General features: G+C 44.9%; 1 long non-coding RNA gene across 2 annotated transcripts; it reads right to left on the bottom strand.

Moving 5' to 3' along the window:
• Positions 1-1,935: 1,935 nt before the first annotated feature.
• On the bottom strand, positions 1,936-5,913 carry LOC122386439. Of its 2 annotated transcripts, XR_006257380.1 has the most exons (4): positions 4,805-5,913; positions 3,489-4,664; positions 3,239-3,311; positions 2,443-2,589 (listed from the first exon to the last, which is right to left on the bottom strand). It is a non-coding gene; the product is annotated as an uncharacterized LOC122386439 (long non-coding RNA). The 2 variants fall into 2 exon arrangements; XR_006257379.1 differs by having other exon boundaries at positions 1,936-2,589; positions 3,489-5,913.
• Positions 5,914-6,385: the final 472 nt, after the last annotated feature.

The raw sequence follows: 6,385 nt of genomic DNA, 5'->3' as shown, positions 1-6,385 counted from the left end.
ATGCTGGGCTCCGCATCGCGGGACCGCAGGTTGTTTGAGCAAGCACCTCTGTAACGCCGCAAAAACGCCCGCCGCCAAACGAGAGGATGAGCCTTGCACGTGCAGATCGGAGTGCGTGTTCTACGAACTGACGTGCACTGCACTCTACGCCGCCAACCGCAAAACGCCGCAAAAAACGGCCGCCCGCCGTCAAACGCAAAAACCGCAAAAATGCGCCCGGCCGCCGCCAACCGAAAATAAACCTTTCACCGAAAACGACGCAAAAACAAAATCACCCGTTTCGCGGCGGGCGGGCGATGGGCGAATTTTTTATGGGCGATTTTTTTAGCCAAACTCAGACTCGGGCTCTGAGTGCAGCCTGAGTTATAGATGTCGCTGTCATTCAGCCACTGAAACAAAAGCGCCACGATTACCGTCAAATCATATTTCCTACGCGGCCGAGAAAAAAATGAAGCGGAAAGTGAGTAAGACCTACCTGACACACGGTACAGTTGTTTTGAACATCACCAGTTGAACCACGAGGCATCCATATTCCATACCAACGAAAAGTTTTCCATCTCTTGGTATATTAGCCGTAGGCTAATATTCCAGGCAGCGGCACGAGGAGCCGGATGGAGGAAACATGGATGCACGCTTGGTAAGGGCTGGATAGTATATTAGGACGTGAGCTTTACCAAAAGGCATCCACGCACCGCGCTGCCCGCCCTTGACGCAGTTAGCAAAAAAGTTGGCTCAAAATGTGATAGCCATCTTTCAATTACGTTAATTCAAGTTCGAAAGATGATTGGTGTTACTAAAAAAAGACTACGTCAAGAGCCCGTTACGATGTAACGGAAGACAAACCAGCCACTCCACACCTAGGCAGTTTTTCACACGCATTCCTGCATTCACACTCGCCATTTCGTGCACCGGCCTGCCCGCTGCACAACGTAATATCTATGGCAACTATACTGTCTAAGGCATGATTGTTGCTCCTAATGGTTTTCTTTTTTCACAGACTGGAGTGTGCTTTACATGAAAATATAATGTAGTAGATGATACCTGCTCATTTCATCACTAAACGTGTGAAATGTTCAAATCATGTTGGCATGTGGATAAGATCCGAGACTAGGAATTTAAAGTGTAGAAATGTCGGTGGCTGCTGGACGCATCTGCAACTGAGCTCATGGTCCTAATCATCCGCGAAAGTGACGAAACTACAGGAATGTCACGATAAAGATGCGCAGTACCCTGTATGTTCATGGCATACAGCTGCAAGCTAAGACAAAACTAGAAACGATCTTTGGGTAGAACATATAAAGTGAAGCAATACCAATGCAGAACTACTTGGAGTCACAGGAACCAGTGTGTCCAACATATCAATCAGCTAACATGTAAGAACGCATGTGTAAGGCCGCATGCGCAACTGTAATCCCTCTTGATCGACTACAAGAATGGAAAGAAAACGTCAACGGAGTAAAACTTCACCATGTGAATCTGCGTATAACTGGCATTCGTGATCAAGTATGCACAACAGATGTGAGGTGAGGACGCGGTGTCATTGCGATACAACATCAACTGATGCAATATTGGAATGCATTTTGCACTCATTCTTGCATATTGATAAGATCAAAAGTAAGGCGATAATGTGGATAAGTGTGTTGACAGATGTCGAAGACTGACGGTGATTACGAACTGCTTAACAGGCGACCGGATTGACGGTGATGCGCCTGACCGATCGTTGGAGTGCATGTCGCATCTGATGTCTATGGAAAACGGCAAAGGAGAAAACAGGACTATGGTGAAGGGCTGTTCTAACATCACATAAAACGGGAATGAGCAGTAACACCTCCCAATGAAAGCAGTGAAAAACAGCGAAACTGCCTGTTTATCCTGCCATGGTGCTAATGCCCAAAGTCAAGTTTTGTTTGTGTGTGTGTGTGGAAAGCGGTAGGGCCCTATGCGCTAAGCTTTCATCCGTTTTAGCTTTGGTATCACAATACAAGTATTAGGTGCTCGCACACTACTGCCAGTAGTTCAGTCGGTACTGAGTAGCCCGCAGCTAATAACAACCTGATATTTGCTTCCTGCACAAACGTAGATGGCGGCTAGCATTATGGAAGTGTCTTTACATGATGAGTCTGATCGACGATGATGAATGAAATAATCATTTGAACTCGTTGAAAGATGACGATGTCCGGGTCACAACGAAGTGACTTAAAACTTGCAGGATGGATAACTGATGATTGGGCCGATGAATGTGGCTTGTGCTGCAGCCGAGGCCTGTGGGGACGGACGACCGGTGAGGTACAAATGGAGCAAGGAAACGAGACGTGAATGTACACCAAGCACAATGATATTTAGCTATCATAAGCGTTGACAATGGTGAATAGTCGAGCTGTTCGTCATCTTGAGCCTTCACGTCATAGCCATTGCAATATCAAGCTACCCAAATTGTCATTAGCTTTCGCAGCCCAAGTCCAGTATTGAGTGCTCAAAGAACTTGCCAAGGCAATATAGCTGTGAGCAGCCCGAAGTTCATGGACGGATGATGACCTTTCCCTCTAGCAAAAAGTAGACGACGTCCAGCGCTATAGTCGAACAGTGCCACTGCCAGAAAGGGAGAAGGTTTGCGAAATTCGGTTCGAATATCGGGAATTCGGGAATTCGGTTAGATGGTTATGGAATGGACCATATTAAGGCATTTAGAATATCCTGCGCACGGTTTTCCTGAAAACCTGAAAACCGTAGATAGTGGGAAAACCTCAGGGGGGGGGGGCGGAAATCCGCCCCCCCCCCGTCGGTGCGCGGGATATATTTGATTGATATGTGTAGGCACTGCTTTAAAAATACAGTAAAACACTGAAAACTAGTGATGTCAATTACGGAAAATCGGAATACCGATACCAAACCAAATACCAACCAAAACCGTGGAGAAATATACCGAAACCAAACCAACTTGGGAACATGAGGAAAAAAACAACTTTTTACCGATTTCTTAGCCTCTTAGACATTAGCGAGGGTTCATGATACCAACAAAATACCAAACACATTAGGATTGAAATACCAAATACCGAGTTGGTATCGGTTTGGTATCGGTATACCAAAAAGTTGGTATCCGATTGACATCTCAACTGAAAACCAAAGCAACGTTGGAATGATTTTCCGTAGGTATGCGTTTAGTTAGCCAAGCAAACAAAGTCACAGGCTCTTGCACATATTACAGAGTGCTCCGGCACTGGTGTAACAAACAACTCACTTGCACTGGGGTTCGGGCTCACAGAGTAGATCCAACAGATAACAGGTCGCATTCAGCATTGCGCCGGACACTGCTGAAAATGTTGACAAGTGTCTGTCAGTAAACGCAAACATCAATCCCAATAGATAGGTACATGAAGACGATGACAAACATGTTGGCATTGTGTAGGAATGAGGACAGTAAATGATCACACAAAATGTAAAGCATTCTGCAACGTGTTGACAATGGACATTCAAATATGAATACATACCAGCCGTACGCAAGTGTCTTCGAAAATGTTGATCTCTTGATGGTGATGGAGAAGGTGTATCACGTCCACAGGCTTCAAGAAGTCGATCCATTGTCCGCATATTGTTAAATTTGGTCATCACATGTCCGTTTTCAACGCATCCGTAAACCGATGGCGAGAGCATTTAAGAACGTTTGAGCATGTGACTGAAATACTCAAAGACACAAGTTGGAGGAAGGAGCAGGCGAAAAAAGAAAGATAACAACACAGTGTATGAGCATCGTGTTCCAGTGCTAAAAATATAACTGAACAGGAAATGCAATATCATGTGTGGATCGCTCATGAGTGTGAACACATGCTTACATAGATGCATACCTACACTATACGAAAACATGACCGCTTTTTACGAGTGATTAACTGCTACATTCAGTGAACTGCATCATGTGGTACATGTTTGCGGGCGGAGCATGTCTACCGAATTCATCGGCAATACAATTAAAACAAACACACACATACGTAGAACTAGATGATGAGAGCTAGTGTAAGCGGGTGTACAGGTGGCTAATGTATATCTGCAGATAACTAATAGCTAGTGACAATAAAAAAGTGCCAGCAACGGCCAGCGCAATGGGTGCTCCGTGATCGACGGTAAAATCTTCAACGGTATCGACGGTAAAGATGACTGGTAATGCACCTGTGAAAATAGGAGAAGCAACGGATGATTAGCTGACATGACAGCAAGTCGAAACGAATCGTCGATAAAATATAATATGTCAAGTCCGCGGATTTCTAAGCTTATGATTTTTCGATTTCGACGACTGTGAGTGAAAATGCATTTCAGATGAGATATTCGATAAATATTACTAAAACCCTTAGAAGTCAATAGGCAGAGGGCTACAAGCCTACTTTATTCAACGTTGAATACCCACCCATAAAGGTCAGTTCATCCGAGTATTACCGCCTCCAAAAAATATTAACGTTTTGTAGGCATACAGTACCGTAAAACCGTTTGGAATCTTGGAGCAGAGCTGTTCGTTAAGCTAACAGCATCCTTTGATAATGAAATGGGCCGGAGGCAGAAACTGGCACTTGAGAATGCAGAGGCAGTCATCACACAGTCCCAGAAGACGTGACTGGACAAGGCGTCCAAGCGGCGCCTGGTCATACACGGTTGCCATTGGATACTGCGAAATCAGCCTGCAGGCACATAAGGACAAGGAGTTAAAGTTTTGAACACGCTTTTCGTTCCCTTGTTGCATTACAAAAAAAAAAATATTAACGTTGTGTAGGCATATCTGGTTTGGTAGCGTGTACCATTATGCTCCCATTCCACTTACTGGTCACAGATCCAAACTCATGAAACTCCTAGATGCCGTTCATGATGACGAGTGTGTTCAATGAAGCTTATTCTGCTGCATGATGCACTGGTATGGTATGGTATGGTATTTGTAGCTTACGGGCCACCACAGCGTCCTGTATTTGGGCCCGGTTCTGTCGTCCGTCTTCGTTGTTGGTCCGTCCGTTGCCTTGAAGTGTCCGTTGTCTTCTTGGCTCGCAAGGGTGGGCTGAGGGGTGGGACTGGGTTCCTAGCTATCTCCTCCCGGGTAGCCGGATTGCCCCTTCTATTATTCTTTTTTTGTTTTTGTTTTTTTTTTGCCATTTTGCCATTCTGGGGTCTTTTATTTTGATTCTCATTGTTTTGAATATTGTTTTTTTTCTTTTTTGCTTCTTTTTTTGGCTTTTTTGGCTTTTTTGTCCTTGGCTCTAGGGGAGGAGATTTACAGGTCATTGATCAGCCCAGTGTTGTGTCTTAAGTGGATGAGTAGTGTTGTTAGCTCGGGGTGTAAGTCCCCGAGCAGTGTTGTGAGTGTTAGTGGGATGTTGGCGTCTCTGCAGTATGTTTGTATGTGTGTCCTGTGGTGTTGGTATTGTGGGCATGTGAGTAGCAGATGTTTGACAGTGATGAAAGTGTTGCAGGTGTTGCATTTCGGTCTCGGGCTTCTTGTGATGATGTAGTTGTGTGTGATAGCGGTGTGTCCAATGCGAAGTCGTGTGATAGCCCTCTCGTTTTTGCGTGAGTTCATGTTCTTGGTGTGCCAGTGTTCTATGCGTGGTTGAATGCATCATGCACTTCTGGACAGTGATTGATATCCGACTTGCTTGGGCGAGTGTATGCGAGTGATGTGTAGTGGTGACCAATTGTACCAAAAGAAAATGACATTGAGAACATGATTTACAAGCGCAACATGCGGCACAACTCACGTGCATACAACGACAAGAAAAACAGGAAATGTCGTAAATGACGCCATAAAACATTGTATGGCCTACAAATATATCCGCAACGCAATCCTGGCTTGAGCTAATTCAGTACCTACTTTCGCGGGAACACTTTAACTCATGTAGGTAATGTTCACACGACGCAAGACTCATATACAAACATACAACACTAAAACACAGAACACGGACATTTTGTAGCTATTGCATGTATCAGCAGCGAGGTGGAAAAACTGGCGGCATCTTTTGTCTCAAACTACGTGCCACGGTGCAATAGGCAGCTGGCATTCGATCTAGCAAAATGTGTGCTCATGATGTTAATGGCACCTGTGAGGAGGAGAAACAATTCTGAATTTGATAGGACAAAACTGTCTGGCCAATCTGTGCCGAGCACAACTCACTTCCCTGGACATGCAGAGTATGTGTTGCTGTGAGTTAGGTACTATCAGATGTCACATCGCTCTGCTTATGGTAGACCTGCAATATGTGACTTGCCATGTAAACCTGCCAGCAGCATGTAGTTTTGCAATAAAACTGTTTTTTCTGTGTGGGCTTGCATATTTCGGGCAGCAGGCAGGCACAATGCTAGTTCCATCATCACTGACTACACGCACTCATGCCGTATTTACTTGAAAACTAGTACA

The sequence above is a fragment of the Amphibalanus amphitrite genome, unplaced genomic scaffold, assembly GCF_019059575.1.
Source record: "Amphibalanus amphitrite isolate SeventyFive unplaced genomic scaffold, NRLGWU_Aamphi_draft 000251F_arrow, whole genome shotgun sequence".
Taxonomy (NCBI): Eukaryota; Metazoa; Arthropoda; class Thecostraca; order Balanomorpha; family Balanidae; genus Amphibalanus; species Amphibalanus amphitrite.
Note: the sequence above shows the minus strand (reverse complement) of the source record. Positions and strands in the feature narration are given on the sequence as shown.